The sequence below is a fragment of the Podarcis filfolensis genome (genome assembly GCF_964270895.1).
Source record: "Podarcis filfolensis genome assembly, chromosome: 10".
Lineage (NCBI taxonomy): Eukaryota > Metazoa > Chordata > Lepidosauria > Squamata > Lacertidae > Podarcis > Podarcis filfolensis.
In genome coordinates this window covers 43,007,023-43,024,276 of record NC_139612.1, presented here as the reverse complement: position 1 = coordinate 43,024,276, position 17,254 = coordinate 43,007,023, and the positions used below count along the sequence as shown (strand labels likewise).

General features: G+C 43.6%; 1 protein-coding gene across 2 annotated transcripts in view; it reads left to right on the top strand.

The window, feature by feature from the left end:
* The first annotated feature begins 1,092 nt into the window (after window positions 1–1,092).
* GSG1 (germ cell associated 1) overlaps window positions 1,093–17,254 on the top strand; it is a 114,142-nt gene continuing 97,980 nt past the window's right edge. For both annotated transcript variants that reach the window (XM_083573837.1, XM_083573834.1), the window contains exon 1: window positions 1,093–1,426. The gene's annotated coding sequence lies outside the window, so the exon portion shown is untranslated. The remainder of the gene's footprint in view (window positions 1,427–17,254) is intronic.

Sequence of the window (17,254 nt, the reverse complement as noted above, 5' to 3'; positions counted from 1 at the left end):
AGACCTTTATCCCACGTGGCATTAAGTTCTTCTAACCACAGGTTTTATTGAAGGTAAAAATGGAGCACAGACCGAAGTTTGCAGGTCAGTGTCTGTGGTAGCTGGCTTTAAGAAAGGAGTGGAGAAGTCTGATAAAGCACTTGTTAACCTGACAGAAAGGCTTGACACTGACTTAAATATTGTTTTCCAAGCCAGAATATTCTGTCTGTGGAAAAGCACAGGAATATGGTTGTGCATTTTGTGCTCTAGTAGCCTCATTGATGACAAGCAGCATACAAATGTGCCCTGCCATTTTGTAAACTGGGTTTAAGTTCAGTCATTTCACTTCAGCAGTTCCTCTTTGAGGTTTGCCTGTTTTAGAATTAATTGTAGCATTTACACAGGATTATATATCATTCTAGGCTAGACTATTCATCCATTTAGCCCAGTAATCTGACTGCCAGCAGCTCTCCAAGATCTCAGGTAGAGGGTATTTTCCACCTTCTGCTACTTCCTGAATTCCTTTAACTGCGAAGGACTGAACCTCAGACCTACCTGTGAGCTATGGTAATTTCATTGCTTAGTATTAATATTTGCCCAGTACATTGTTAGAATTGTTATGGCCTCATGTCTATATAATTCCCCCCCCCTCAAAAACTGTGTAGAATTTGCACAGGAGTACTCCTATACCTGCTAATAACTTTGCTGCACTTCAAAGAAGTGGAAAGCTTGAGGTAAAACCAGAAAGCAGTCCGGATTCTGCATTCTCTTCAAAAATAATGAAACTACAGAGACTCTCAGTTAATATTTGGGCCACTAAATTCCAACACACCTGTGCTTCCCAGTCAGCAAACCATGGAAAAACAGATGCCCCCACTTTGTGTCACATAATGCCTGATAAAGAATTTGGGAGGATTCAAAAGCTTGCCACGATTTTCTGACATCTTGCTTGGTTCTGCTAAACATTCCTTAGATGGCTCTGTGGACCCAGGAGTCCCCCCTCCCTATAAACCTCTGCCTCAATGAGCTGAAAATGTAATTGCTTTGCAAAGAGAAGTGCAGTTTCACAGGGTGGGTGTGGGTGTGTGTAAGAGAGAGAGGGAGAGAATCGGATATGGTGGTCGCTGAAAGACTTTCAGGAGGAGGCAGAAGGGACTGGAATATAATTTAAAGATGGTCAAGGCATAGATGCATCAGGGAGCTTTAGAGGAGGGGAAGAATGTGAGTAAAAGGAATGGAAGAAAAAGGCAGGGAGATTTGAAGATTTTCTTACTTTCAGGGATGTGAACAGGCTGATTCTGCCAACTAAGAATGCTTCCTTGTCATATCTCACCGGAAGACTATCTTCAAATGCATGTCCAGAGTACAAGAGAGAGCATGAAGATGGAAGAAGACGGGATGGAAATGCGCGAGCGTTGAGATGGGAGAAATAATCCAGGGGAAAATGGTAAGTAGTAAAAGAGGCGTCAGGGACAGAGGGGAAAAGAGGTTAAATGACAATGAAAAGGGGGGAGGCGGGAATGGGAAATGGAGTGGGGGTGGATTACAGATCCAAGTGGGAGGGAGTGTGTGTGTGTGTGTGTGTGCAGGGGAAGGAAAGTGCAACATCGGGGAGGTTGCAGTTAAAGATAATGTAAATGTGCCGAGCCTGTTTTCATCAAGTTGTCTGGAGAGCCATCTACTGTCGGCAAGTAGAACAGTCATTAGGGTGAACGCGCTGCCCTGGGTGAGTCAATGTCAGTTCCTTCACTCCATAGCACTGGGCACATACTGAACTTGTCACAGATTAGTAAGTGATGCCAGAGAGTGAGCTGAGCTGGAAACGGCCGGGCCAGCTGCGTGGAGCCTGAGGGGGAGAAAATGCAGCGCTCCAGAGCTCACACCCCCACCAGGCCGATTCCCCCAGCCCTTGCTTGTGCCTCAAATAGCAGGACACTGTGCTTGGTGGTAGCAGCTGCCTGGGCCATGTATTCTTCCCCATCCCCACTGCCCCTTCCTCCCCACACACAAATGCTGGCACCCCTAGGATAATGACCTTCATGACAGACATCACGCACCTTGGATATTCTGCCTCGGCCTGAGATGTGCTGGTGCTTTGCAGCAGTAAGGGGGAAAGCAGATGCCTAGCAGGGTCTTGCTAGCAAAGCGCACTGGTGTGGCCCTTCTCCCACCTGAGACTCCTGCCTCCTACCTCCACTTTCAAGCTCTTCCCCACACAACTTTGAGGAGCTGGAGCATCTGTGGCAATCACTTTTGCCACTGGTGCTCAGAAATAAATGCTCTTCCAGGTAGAGGTATATACAAGTCCATCTGAGTGACTGGGCATTGTCCTCACCTGCCTGATCGCAGCCACACAGGATTGGCTCCTTCACTCTCTGCTGAAGCGTATGCTGACAGTTCACTGGACAACACACAGAAACAGTGTCACAATTTCTGAATTGGTACATGCTAACACCCTAAAATGACATAGCTGCAGTAATGAATAAAGGCAAATGGCCCTGCTGTCCTGATACCAACGACACTATTTCATTTGTCCCTGTTGCTGGAGGCTGGGGTAGAATGCTGAGTCCATGGTCTTGTGGCCACTTACATCCCTAGTTCAGGCCCTTGTCTGTAAGAATGGATTTGTAGAATGCCATGCAGTCTGAGTTTGCAGCAACTAGCTCACCTCTTTGCATTCCGGTGTTCCCATGGTAGACCGAGGGAAACAATAAACTTGACTTCCTTCCACCCCTCACATTCTCCAAATTATTTCCAATCTTCGTTTAAGCATTCTGGGCCCATAACCCCTGTTGGTTGGGAAAGAAATTATTAGGTAAATTCCCTGCATGCCTAAGATCCAGGTTTGGGGTGAGTACTCTTTGGTGAGAGAACCCCAGCTGAGATTTAAAATCACAAAATATGCAGCAAAGTAAAGCATGGGAATTTAGGTGGTTAAACATTAAAATATTCCCTTCTAAGTTGCTTGCAAAGTTCCCCTCTTCCTTTGGCATACAAAGTGACCACATGCATGATAAGTTAAAAATGGTTTACTTACAGACTCTTCAAAGGTCTGATCCATGTGCTTTTCCATACAGCAGTCAGAAAACATAGGCAGCAAAACTTAGGTTCCAAAGTAGTATATAGAAACACAAAGACGGCTTGCATAAGCCATGCAGTCTGAGAAACTAGCTCCGACCTCCTTACTGGTAGGGTCCACATGGTGGAATGGGAGAACAAAGAGCTTGATCACCTGTCCACCCAAGGTGAGGGGGAGTAACCTAGCTAAGCCTGGCAGGACAGCTTACTCTATGGTCTTAACCCTTTCATGCATTAGTTAGTCTTAAGTATGTTGGTAATATGAGGCTGGATATCCCACAAGTCCTCTGTTAGCCTTTTACTATGATACCTTTCTCCTCTCCCTTCTTCCTGGGGCTTCAAAGCATTAAAAATCCAAGTATTGCAGACAAGACAATTGTCCCCATATTCTAGACTCATTACCTCCCTTTTATATTCCTTCCATGTCATTCTTCCTACGTCAGATGTGGACTCCTTGTTCTTCTTCTTCTAGTGTTCTCATCTCAGACTCTGAGCCTCCCTGAAATCTCCACTCTCCACCCAACACACAGGCTCAAACATTATTTCCTATTGTGTACATTCTCCTGTTTGGCAGTTGCTGCCCCCACCCCCGGATTGCTCACAAAGACGCAATCACCTTTCTGACACACGAAGCGACAACATCTATTTTTTGCTTCAGCTCTTTTCTTACAATGCTCCTCTCACTTAGCCTTCTGTCCCTGCATCATATCCCTGACTCTGCCTGCTTTTATTCCTACAACCAATTCTTGAACAGTGCTGGTTGTCAGGTCCTCTGGTCGGGAGCTGAACTTGCTTTGAGTTTGCATGGTGCCTGCTTAGCAAGAGAGAGAAAGCTGCTGCTGTGAATAACTGTGTCAGCATTTATCATGGAAGCCACAGTAGTTGCATTGGCTACTTTGCAATCTTGCTTCTAATGCTGCAGACCTCTCGAGCATTGCTGAATGAGCATGCAGCTTTCTGGCACCCGAATGGAGTTTGAGTTTCTTCACAGACCTGTCAAGCATCTGGGCCAAATGACCAAATTAACACTGTATTCCCTGTATCGGTCAGACCATCTTTTTGGTCTGCTTCCTCCTACTTCTGCTGATCCCAGAGCACACCTGTCTGGCAGCACAGTATGCTGTCCCTATTAACGTCCACTTCACACTTCTGCTCATCTTGCCTGTATGTTCCAGCAATCCAAGATGTTTGCTATCACCAAGGGATCTTTCTCAATCTGGTACATATCAAACTAAATGAGGCATGCTCAGGAATGATTATGACATGACATGGTGCAGAACTGGGAGCAGATGGGGCTTCCCCTAGGATGTTCCAGGTCTCTTTTCAGGGGACTGGAGGGAAGATACAGTGCTCTTAATGACTGCCTGCATATCAGCCAAAAGAGATTACCAGGATGAATGCAGTGTTGTGATCAGCAAACAGGGGGAAAATTCCAATGGAATACAGCTGGGTTTGGTTGTTTTTTTGGTTTATTGGTCCATGGTTCTGCAGGTAACTCTGTTTCTTCCATTATAGAATTTCCCTTTGCCACACAGAAAAGAAGAATGAAATGAATGAAGAATGAGTAGATTCAGAGTGGGAATTTTATTTTAATATGAGATGGGGCAGATGCCTAGGGAAGAAAATCTTCCATATCTAGCATCCTCCTGAAGTTCTCAACGCATTTTTCTCACAGGGCTCTGCTATTTATCCTTCAGCTGATTTAAGCTTTTCTGAACGGCATCTTGCCAGAGGCTATTATATAACAAATAGTATTTGGGAACAGGGCTTTAATGTAAAACCTGGCATGAAGAGGAATCCATGATGGGATGTAGGTCTGTATGGAAATAATTCAAAGACTAAGAGTCAAGCTTGTGTGTGTGTGTGTGGTGCCAGATGACCTTACATTGGTACACTGTTGAAGTTTAGGATAGCTCACTCAGTAGATCATGGTCTCAAGCCCCACATTGGGCAAAAGGTTCTTGCCTTGCATGGGGTTGGTCTAGATGACCCTCATGGTCATTTCCAGCTCTCCAATCTATGATTCTATGACAGCAATCACAGCTGGTAGCAATTTACAAAAAACAAAACACATTAGCATTGCCAGGGTCCAACAGGTTTGATCAGTCATTCTTCTAAATGCAGAAGTTATTCTCCATGTTCTTCAGCTCCATCTACTGGTTCTCTTACAGCTTAACAGAAAGATGTGCAAGCTGGTAGCTTCAACTAAATAGGAAACATTGTAAATGCAGAGCACCTCGCATTATGAAAAAAATTAACATTAACAGGGATATGCTAGCTTCATGGGGGAAATCATACTTTGGAAATGCTAGTTTTGTATGAGAAATATAAGAGAGAATTAGATGGGCTTATTATTTTTTAGCATTGTGTATTTGACATTTTAAATTTTGTTCATTTGCCCTTCACTTATACCAAACTAATCAAAGAATGCAAACTCCATCACATTAAAACATCTTAACAAAGCTGGAGTTTACATACAAGCATTCAGGACAGCCACGTGTGAAGACAGCCTGACAGTTTGAGGTTTGTTTGGATTTTATATAGTGATGTTAATAGTCTGCCCCTTTGCTGATCAGAACAAACTCACTCATGATTCAGTGTCTGCTTCTTTATGTGCAAGATTTATTACCCATATATCTAGGCAAGTCCCTCAGGAGACTTCAAATATAATATTTTACAGAAGCAGTTTCCCACTTCGCTGTCACATGCATACACTCACCTTGGAAAATCTCAGCCATCCTCTGCCTCCCTAATTCTCCTCCTCCATGGCTACTTATTTTGAGAAAAGCATGCTAGGGAGAAGGCTACGCTGATATTCCTTTCCCAGTCATGCAGGAAATTTTTAATATGGGAGAATTTCATATGCAGGGCTAAGCCAGCACATTCCAGGAATCACTATACCATGCAGTCTTTTCTCAGGGCAGGGTTTTGTTCTGAGCCAGAGGCTGCAGGAAAATTCATTCATTACCTCTCATAGATGCTGGAGAAGAGACACAATCCCCACATTTTAAAAAAGGAAATACTAAATCATTTCCTCTTCTCTGTAACTTATGAGCTGGCTCCATGAATGCTTTATAGACTGGAATTTCTCACCTATGAAGAATAAGAAGTAGAAAGAAGATTTTAAATAATAATAATCGTCAAATGTACTTTTTATCCAACATGTTTGTGTTCTTTTCCAACTTTTGATATTGTAGGTGCAGAAAATGCAAACCAAACCAAACCAAAGTCCATTTGTGATACCAGTTTATGTTAATTGGACCACAAATAGTTTGTCCTTGCATAAAGGAATTAAGTTTTACAAATTCTCACAGTTAAAAGAAAATACTTTTAAAAATGAGGTTATGCAGTATTTCTGTATCCTCAGTACCATTCAGATCTTGCCTGAGTGGATATTAGAAAACACATGTGTTTCAAATCAAACTAATAATTAGCATAAGAAAGCTGGAAGGAGAAACATTTGGAAAACACACCACATTGAAAGAATCCATTCTATTCTATTTGAAATTGTTCTCTAGAGATTGGAGAGTTTGGTCTTGAGTCCTCTAAGAACAAATTCCCATCTCTCAGTGTTGCAGAGAGCATCAGTTATGTACATGTCTAGATTCCTTTCCGTTGTAGATTTCCTCTTCTGGGAGGTGTGAGTTCTACTTTAGTGAACGTAGTTGCAGAGCAGTTTGTACTGCTCCTTGTGGCAAAATTGTAATGTGGGTCAACAGAAACAAATGACAGGCATCATGTACCTAAGAAACTGTTATCTAAGCATTAATGACACAGAAGAGAGAAAGTGTGTTGAAGGGGGATTAGAATAAGCAAATAATATTCTAATATAAAAGGAAACTAGAATATGAAATAGATAGTGTAAATAATGTTAGCTTAATAAAAGTGGACAATCCTTGTTATCAGTAACACCCCCAACGTTTTGTAAAAGCATAGTGCGTAATATCCTGTCATCTAACAGGCAACATGGGGAGGCCCCATAGCTAGTGGTCCTTCTGCATACTTGGCACATGGGGTCTCCTGAAATATGCTCAGGTTCAAATCGGTTCAAACCTAGTTAAAAGGATCATGGGAAGGATTTCTGCCTAAGACCTCAGAGAGCCAATGCTTGTCATATAGACTGTACTGACTTAGGATCAGGGCAACTTGAGAACTTCCAAAATACTCATTTGAATGCTACCTTTATTAGACAACCCAAATCTCCCAAACTAGTGTGCAAGCTTTCAAGTTATGAAGAAAAGGCTCCATTTGAATGTCTGCTACCTCCTCCTGTTCTCCATCTTCTTATGGGATGCAGACGTGGGATGGCTTGAACAACAGCCCTTTTCTCTCCCCTATCTTCTCCTAGTATTGCCCTACTTGGTCACAGCCAGAGGAGGGGAGGTGATTGGTATGGGAAATGGAAGGGAATTGTATCCCAGCAACATATCTGGGGAGTGACATATTTCCCATCCACTTCAAAATGATGGTTAAGGCTGGAGCCTCTGACATCTACATTGCCCTGATGCATCTAACTCCCCCCCCCCCCGAATGCATTCCAGTAGCAGCTAGAGGCTGATGCTCAAATCCCAGGGCTGTTGTGTTTGGGGAATTTGCTTCTAATTAATTCTGGGGAATTTAAGATGTAATTTCTCCTGTCTTCCTTTGTGACCTGCATGGTTGGGTTCATGGGCAAGATGCTCATTTTTGTGTCATGTCAAGATTTACACGCTGCATAATTGACTATAAGGCAGCTCATATTTGTGCAGCTGAGTCCACAGGCTATTGTTTGTGTGCCTTCACCTTCTCTGTGGCAGTCACCTGGCTTTTCTATTGTTTGTTAAATTTGTTTAGTGAAGTGTAATCCCCCTGTCTTTTATAAGACACTACTGTGTGATTTTCTGTCGCTTGCAGAGGTGAGACTCATCAGCCTTCTAAGCTGGAATCTTCTTTCCCTGGAGGAATTCACTCTTTTCTTTGATGGGAATAGGTGTAACTGAGACATAATTTAACCAAAGAGAACAATGTTGAAATTCTGCTTTCTTTTTTGTGGGGTTTTCATAGCACACACAGGGAAAGGACATAGTCAAGATGCTGGTTTCAGGTATGCTTGTATTTGCTTCTGCTTATCTTTTAATTTGAAAGGTAATAATTCAAGAAACAGTCTGGGCTAGGTGAAAACTTCTTTTTCTTGTTTTCTTTGGGTTTTTGTGACTGGGTATTCTTATCCATATCCAAGCTTGGCATCACTTGGCTTCTTGCAAAAGCTGATTTCCAAATTTACTTCCTGAAAGTAACATTCCCTTGATTTTATTTATTTTTAAAGGCAAGCATGGCACACTCTTTTTGGAACCAATTTCAAAACAGTTTTCTCCTCTCCTTTCTTTGTTCTTTGTTTCTGTTTTGCTTTCATTTTCCATAGCGGGATGGACCCAAGGGGGGGGAGGGGAATCAGACACTTGATGTATGATTTACGCCTTCCCCTGTTCTCTGCATAACTCTGTATGCACAGAGGATGGAACTGATGGAACCACCCTGCTACTTTTTAAAAGGTACAGTGGTACCTTGGGTTAAGAACTTAATTCATTCTGGAGGTCCGTCCTTAACCTGAAACTGTTCTTAACCTGAGGTACCACTTTAGCTAATGGGGCCTCCCGCTGCTGCCGCACTGCCACAGCGGTGGCACAATTTCTGTTCTCATCCTGAAGCGAAGTTCTTAACCTGAAGCACTATTTCTGGGTTAGCGGAGTCTGTAACCTGAAGCATCCGTAACCTGAAGCGTCTGTAACCTGAGGTACCACTGTATTTCTAGATGGGCTATAAATGGGTTGTTGGGTTGTTGCAAAATGGTTGTTGTCAGCAGTTGGGGTTTTTGTGTTCTAGTAGGATTTTATCCAAAAATGGTGAATCTAGATTAAATTTGTGGGGTGGGGGAATACTGGCTGGCAGTTTGGTGACAATGACATTTTGTGGTTGCTACCCACAAAAGGGGGAGTGTGCATGAGAAACACCCCCTAAAAGGAAATAGGACCTTTTCTGCTAAAATGAACATTCTGAAGTTTTCTAAGTACGTTTCTGAGCACAATTCAAAGTGTTGGTGCTGACCTTTAAAGCCCTAAACGGCTTCAGTCCAGTATATCTGAAGGAGCGTCTCTGTTACGAAAAAGGAGCAATGCTGCTGAGTGCTCCAGATGGCTGGAAAGCCAAACAGGATGTTGATGTTATGGGACTGTACCGTGGGAACAAAGGACAGTCTATTATGTGCTCTGAGCACCGGATGTTAGCTCAGAGTGGCACATGACCCTGTACCAGAAGTACATGGGTGGAGTTATTCCCTCTCTGCTGTGGCTGCTGAGGAGTGCAGACATGTTCTTTTCTGCACTGCTGGAAAGACAGAAATAAAGGCATGTAAATACATTTCTGTCTGTCTCTCTCCCCTCCCTGGGGATGGCAGGGAGTGAGGGAGGAGGGATGGTTGTGTTCTTCTCACGTTCGTGAGGAGGATCGGCCGATAGAGACCTCGCCTTGTCTTGCCGGGAGCCGCTGACAGGGAGGTCAACAGGGAATCAAAGCCGGGCACCTGGAGAGTGCCAAATTCCTCTGACATGGCTTTGAAGATCCCGACATATGGTAGCATTAGCTGCTGGTTATCTGATCCATGGGAATCAGCATGAGAGGTGAGAGGTTGATGGATCGTGTGCCATCCTCTGCACCAAGGAAAGAAGATAACGTCTGCATTGCAGCCAGAAGCTGAACAGACGGCTGGACACCAAGAGGGGGTGTTTTCCAAGCATCGGAGCCCCAAAAAGGTATGCTGAATATCGGGCTAAAAGTGTGAATGCAGATTGATTCTCTGGTTCACAGGAGAGCTGCGTTTGGAAAAACAGCTCTGAGAGCTAGGCTTGCATACCAGACATATTTGTGGCTAGATAAGAAGAAGAGGTATGCACAGTTGCTAGGCAACGACCGTCAGTCGGATTGGAAAGTTACTGACACATGGGGCTGGCTCAGTAAGAGCCTGGGAAGCGAAAGAAGTTGTTTTGAATTCGCTTCTTTGCAAGGACAGTGAGACAGCTTGGAGATTGCCTGCCTGAGAGAGGCAGAAAAACAGCTCAAAAGAGCTTTTGGATTTTACTAGCTCGAGGGTGAAGAGCTGAGACTTGGATTCAAAATGGATGCCAAGGACAGGGGGAGGGAAGAACGGAGTTCTAATTCCCCCACTGATGTTGCTACTGGAGAGAATGCTGTAGCTTTGAACGTTGTCCGATGCTACAATTGTGGACAGGCTGGGCATCTTCAGCGGAACTGCAAGAAGCCACGCCAGCCAAAAGGAGCGAAGGGCCGCTCAGCAAAGCCTGAGGGAGCAGGCAAAGGTCATACCAAGTCTTCGGTGAAACCTGCAAAGGCCCTGATGGCGAAAGGAACCACGCCAGATGTTGGACACTCGTTTGTGATCGATACGGGCTGTAATTTTCATATGTCCCCACACAAGGCGCTCTTTTCAACGTTTAAGAAGCAAAGCTTCGCTGTGGAACAAGCCAACGGTCAGAAGCTGGAAGCGACCGGGGTTGGAACTGTGTACCTGAAGAGTCTGAACCTGACTATACACAATGTTTACTTGGTTCCTGAATTGAAGTTCAATCTGCTGAGTGTTTCGCAGATTGCAAAGAAAGGACTGAAACTGTCCTATGATGCTGAGAGCTGCAAGATCTTCAAAGATGGAGAGTTGTATCTTTCTGCCAGAGAGAAACATGGACTGTATTTGTTGGACTTTGAGCAAAGTGATTACATGGAATGTAATTCTGAGTCTAACGTGATTTCTCTTGCAGGTGTGACCAAAACGAGCGCCAAGAAGGTGGCCAGGGTCGACAGAGCATTTCAGCGGGTATATGCTGATGTGATTGGTCCTCTAGAACCATCTAGAGGCAATGCAAGATTTTATCTTGTGTGTGTGGATCATTTCTCTAACTTTGTCTGGGTTTATGTGTTAAAGAGGCCACAGGAAGCCTTGGAAAGGTTTCAGGAGTTTTGTGACAAGGTTAAAAATGTGCATAATGCTAACATTGATTGTCTTTTGACAGATGAGAAGCAGATTTTTCTTTTACAGGATTTCCAGAGGTTCCTGCACAAGAAAGGGATAAGACACAAGGTTGCTGTTTCAGCGGAAGCGTGGAACAGGGGTGTCTGTGTACGGGTGAACAAAGAATTGCAAAAGGGGATGAATGCGCAATTGCTTAGTTCACATCTGCCACATGAGTACTGGGCGGAGTCACTCATGTCGTTTAGTTATGCATGGGTGAGAAAGGTTTCAAAAGAGTTGGGAAGTTCTCCTTTTGAGAAACTGTTCCAGAGAAAACCTTCTGTTGCCCATTTCAAGGTTTTTGGGTCTCATGTGAGGACAGAAGCTCCAGGTGGAGTAAAGAATGCCAGAGGCATTTTTGTGGGATATGAGAAGGGTCTCTACAGAGTAATTTTGTCTGAATCTGGTCAGGTGATTCTCACAAAATTTCTAGAGAGTGCTCCTGAACAGGAGAGAGTGATAGCACACACATTTCCCACAGAGGACGAGTCAGATGATGATGATGATTTTACAGATTACAGTGGTACTGAGAGCGACAGTGATAGCTCAGAGAGCTCTGTTGTCACAGTCATTGAGAGGAAATCTCACACAATGGATAGACCTTCACAGGTGAAGGATGAGCCACTGTTTACTATTGGAACTGGTTCTCCTAAGTGTCCTGAGACTGAACCAGTGAGCAGAGAGGATCAGCACCTCTTACGCAGGTCTGAGAGAGTCACAAAGGGTGAACCACCCAAAAGGTACTCAGAAGAGTTTGCAAACTTAGCTGTTGCATGTGTTGCTGTTGTACACAACCGAGGACAGGTTGGAGCTGTGTCTAAGTCAGAGACAAAGACACAACAGAGAGTTGCTAGCCAAGGTAATGCAGATGCACTCATTCCTTGGAAGCCAGACAACCAGAGAGGTACACTGGGGAAACCAGTGGCGGGTAGTTCCAAGGGTGGAACTGAAACAACAGGGGAGTGTTATGTGTATAACAACTGTTTGTTTTCTTCTCTGGATCACGCTTTGCTTGCCGCAACACGCATTGATTCTTTTGGGGGAGGTTGTTACGAAAAAGGAGCAATGCTGCTGAGTGCTCCAGATGGCTGGAAAGCCAAACAGGATGTTGATGTTATGGGACTGTACCGTGGGAACAAAGGACAGTCTATTATGTGCTCTGAGCACCGGATGTTAGCTCAGAGTGGCACATGACCCTGTACCAGAAGCACATGGGTGGAGTTATTCCCTCTCTGCTGTGGCTGCTGAGGAGTGCAGACATGTTCTTTTCTGCACTGCTGGAAAGACAGAAATAAAGGCATGTAAATACATTTCTGTCTGTCTCTCTCCCCTCCCTGGGGATGGCAGGGAGTGAGGGAGGAGGGATGGTTGTGTTCTTCTCACGTTCGTGAGGAGGATCGGCCGATAGAGACCTCGCCTTGTCTTGCCGGGAGCCGCTGACGGGGAGGTCAACAGGGAATCAAAGCCTGGCACCTGGAGAGTGCCAAATTCCTCTGACATTGCTTTGAAGATCCCGACAGTCTCCACTCCCATTGTTCTACCTGGACACTGAGGTCCAGGGCCGAGGGCCTTCTGGCGGTTCCCTCACTGCAAGTAGCCAAATTATAGGAAACCAGGCAAAGGGCCTTCTTGGTAGTGGCACCCGCCTTGTGGAACACCCTCCCACCAGATGTCAAAGAGAACTACAACTACCAGACTTTTAGAAGACATCTGAAGGCAGCCCTGTTTAGGGAAGCTTTTAATGTTTGAGGCATTACTGTATTTTAATATTTTGTTGGAAGCCACTCAGAATGGCTGGGGAAGCCCAGCCAGATGGGTGGGGTATAAATAATAAATTAGTAGTAGTAGTAGTAGTAGTAGTAGTAGTAGTAACAAACTATCAGGTTTCTTGCTAATTCAGTCCCTGGGCATATTGGGAGTTACATGAGTGTTCACTTCCAGAGGACCCCTCTTCATCTTAATAGATATATGACATGGCTGCCATATTCCATAAAATGCCAGGGACTCTGTGGAGGAGTGTACTTGGCTGTTCTAGACCAGTACCAGTTTGGGCATATGGCTCTCCCTTTTTTCTCCTGTTCAGCTGGCAGTGAGCATACCATCTTGTGTTTCATTTGGTAGCAATCTTCCTTCTGGATGCTCTCTTTCCAGGATGATGTGGGGAAATTTTACATTCTAAAACAGCCCTGGGGAAGCTGTGGCCCTCCAGATGTTGTGGACTCCACCTCCCATCAGCCCCAGCCAGTGTGGCCGATGGTTGGAAATGATAGGAGTTGGAGCTCAACAACATCTGGAGGGCCACAGCTTCCCCATCCTGATTCTAATGTCACTTGTGTTCTGCTAGTTTCAAGCTTTTGGCCTGCTTGAAATCTATACACATCCTTATGTGTTAGAAAGGCACTGATAGGAGCTATTTGTGGCTTGATGTTATCATTGCTACCATTCTCCTGCCAGTGCTAGTAAGTGAATGTAATCTTATGCATGAGATCAAATAAGTGCTAGTAAGCAATTGGAAGGTTAAAATGTATTATGCTGGACATGTGCCTGAAACGTGCAGCTTTCATTTTCAATGCTAGGGTCATTCCAGAACCAGGCATAAATTGGTAAAACTATGAGAGACACTGGGGGTTGAGTTGTTGGAAAGATTGGAAGACTGTCCAAGATGATCTCTCCCATCACTAAGTAGATTTATCTATATATTTTTTCTATTTTCTACTTTCTGCTGGCCTTTGGTGTCCTTCACATTTGCCACTTTGCTTGTAATTTCTCATTACATTATTTCATGCCAACTGCTAGGCATTCGTATACCGCCATCTAAATGAAATAATAACAGTGTACAAAATAGCCACATTAGCGGGTGTCCTATTTATTTCAGGCATCTGAAGAAAATGTTCTTTGTGGTAGAAAGGAAAGCAGAGTTAAGGAGACCTGATTTACATCATGACTAACATGCTTGGAGGTTCGACTGTGAATTTAGGCAAACATTTCATTTGAGCATTACTACAAACAATGCAGATGTAGCCCAGAGGTGCCCAGGATAATGCTAACAAATTTTTAATTTCTAAAACTAAAATTGAATTATGGCATTTGGGGTAGGGGGTTATTATTCTTTTTTAAAAAGAGATATAAGTCTGCTAATATGATTTCTAAGAATGCAGCAAACTACTGTCATTACAAAGCCCTTTGGTACTCCTGGCACCAAAGTGATGGCAAGAATAGTGGTCAGTAAGTCCCCTTACTATGCAGAAGGCTAATAAAGCTTTCTTTTTTAAAAGAAGAAGAAGAAGAAGAAGAAGGGGGATACGAGTTAAGGGTTACCTTTAAGGCAATCTGATTTGATTTGTTGACCATTGTGTAACTTGTGGTTAATAAACAACATTTTAGTATCCATTAGCAGAGTTTTGCTTATGGCTACAAGCCACAGCACTACCCCTTTAATAGCTCAAACTTCTCAGGGGAGCAAGGTAGAACAACTTATTGGCTACCTTGGAGCTATCCATGGTGCTGCTGCTGCTGACCTTGCTCTCTCTTGCTACCTGTTACCCTGCATCTTGAATTCCAAGTTATGCTTGCTAACTGTCTGAGGTCCAGTAAGTAATTGCTGGCTACTGCATTGATGGAAGTATGTTTCCTTTAAAATTAGGATTAAGAACCTGTGGGCTATATGTGACCTTGGTCAAATTTCATGGGGTGTATGTGACCTTATTCTAATTCCATGTTGCTCACATAAATGAAGTGGCACAGAGAGAAGGAGGGAGGAGAGAAGTGTGTGACAGACAGAGAGAGAGAGAGAGAGAGAGAGAGAGAGAGAGAGAGAGAGAGAGAAAACAACACTATCCAATTCTGCAATTCTGCATACTTTACCTACTTTTGCACACCATTGGCTTGGCTGCACCCTCCATTGGTTCTGGTCTTGCTTACCATCATCTGTGGTCCCCTGCTGATTTTTACTGTGGGTCAGTGGGAATGGGGCATACTATCACATTACAAGGAGCCTCTCCATGCAGTAGTTAATGTACGCTAATGCCTCTGAATGCTTGCAGAAAACTCTGAGGCATGCCTTCACTTCATATAGGGGACACACACACAGGCATGCTCACATTGTGTTTTTTTATTACTAAAAAGCTTCTTCTGATTTATTTGAATTGTGCTCACACATTGGAGTAATGTGACATTTCTCAAGCTATGAGTCTCAAAGAGAACTCAGCTGTCTCGTCAATCTGAATGATGGGAAACAAGGCTTTTATTACTTCCCTTCAGCATGTAAGTCCACACATTGAAAAGGAAAGTGTAAATCCCTACCATGACATGACATGGGTTCCATGTTCTCATCCTAATGTCCACACGTTTAATGTAAAATGTCTGCAATGTAGAAGCCTATGCAACTGGTCCTCATGTAAGCATCTGGGTTTTCTGGACCCCTAATCATGCCTATATGTGCAATTCCCCCATCTCTGATGTTCATGCTAATGCATCAGTATTCAGGAACAGGGACACAGGGAAGTCTGTTGAATCAGATCAAAGGTCCTGCTCCCAGCAGTGGTCAACCAGGTCCTTATCAGAAGATCACAAGCAGAACATGTAGGCAAAAGCCCTCCCTTTCCTCTCTACTGTCCATCTTCTCAACAACTGGAAAAACTCAAAGCTTGCACTTGCAGCAATTTCACAGGCTCAGTTACCATTACTAGAGCTGTTTCTCTGAATCCTTCCATTGTTATGTTTTGATACCCCATACCCGGATGCCCTCCAGGCATTTTGAACTACAATTCCTATCACCCTCAGCCTGGGTGTGGGGCTGATGGGAGTTGTAGTCCAAATTGTCTGAAGGCCTCTAAAATGAAGAAGGCTGACCCAGAGATATGAAGCTCTGTAATCCATCACAGTTAAGGCAGCAATCATTTATGTTTCCAAGACAGCAAATGCAATGTTGCTTAAGTACAAAGGATCCAGCGTTCCCAGGAGAGTCAGCAAAATGAATCAGACAAGTGAGAGCTTTTCATTTTAACTTGCTTAACCATCCTTCTAAAGGGTAACTTTCAAACTGACCTTAAAAAAATAGTCTTTCAGGCTAGAATGTTGTAGACTAGGAGTGAACAAATCCTCCACATATTTTTTTCTTCTTCCTTGTTCCATATACTGTTTCTTTCCCTCAATATGCTCGTCTTTGAATTTTGAATTTCTGGAAATGGGCTGTGTGATTTTCCTCAATCCCCCTCAGTTTATTTCCTTATCTATATTTCACTTTTCTATTAAAATAATAAGGAATGCGGCTTACAATAAAAGGAAACAATTAGTGGTTTTGACACAGCAATATTTATTTCCTTATTTATATTGTGCTTTTCTATTAAAATAATAAGGAAAGTGGCTTACAATAAGAGGAAACAATTAGTGCTATTCTGACCCCTTGCTGATTTTCACATACTTTTCTCTCTCTCAAATGCTCTCAAAGCTGTGCTTTCTTGCATATCTTTGTGATCACAAGAAAGACCTGTGAGTGTGTGGTGGGGCTTTCCCTATGGTCTGCATGACTCCTTCCACCTCTTTTCATCAAAATGAAGCTCCCTCTCCCTGCTTGCCTTTTTAAGAAGGAACATCACTTTCCTTCTCATCTCCTTCAAATGGTTGAAATGAAGACCATTCAAAGGTTTGTCACAGCCCTGAAAACAATACATCCTTAAAAGAGAACAGCAATAGAGAGACATTGGTAGTTAAACATCACTAATAAAATGTCAAGAGGCAGCAGTACTGAAACTTGAGCAAGAACATCATAAAACATCAGCTTACGGGTGAAAACCTAGACTAAGAAAAGGTTTCCATCCATTGAAAGATGGAATGAGAGAGAGCCTGGCAAATTTCCATACCGGAAGTGGTCCCACAGTCATAACACCACCAAGGGCTGAAGTCCTCATCTCATCCTCATCCTTCTGATCTCACATGGATCAATATATATTATCCAAGTGATAGTTTAACTCCTGACCAAACAACCCCTGCCGAGGCATCTGCACATGAAACTGAAGTCGCCTGCTCACGAGGCATATGCCATACAGCTATCATGCAGTCTTTCCTTTTAAACAATGAAACGGAAACGGAAAAATAAACAGAGTTGTTGGTCAAGAGAGCTCTATCATGCAGCCTTTA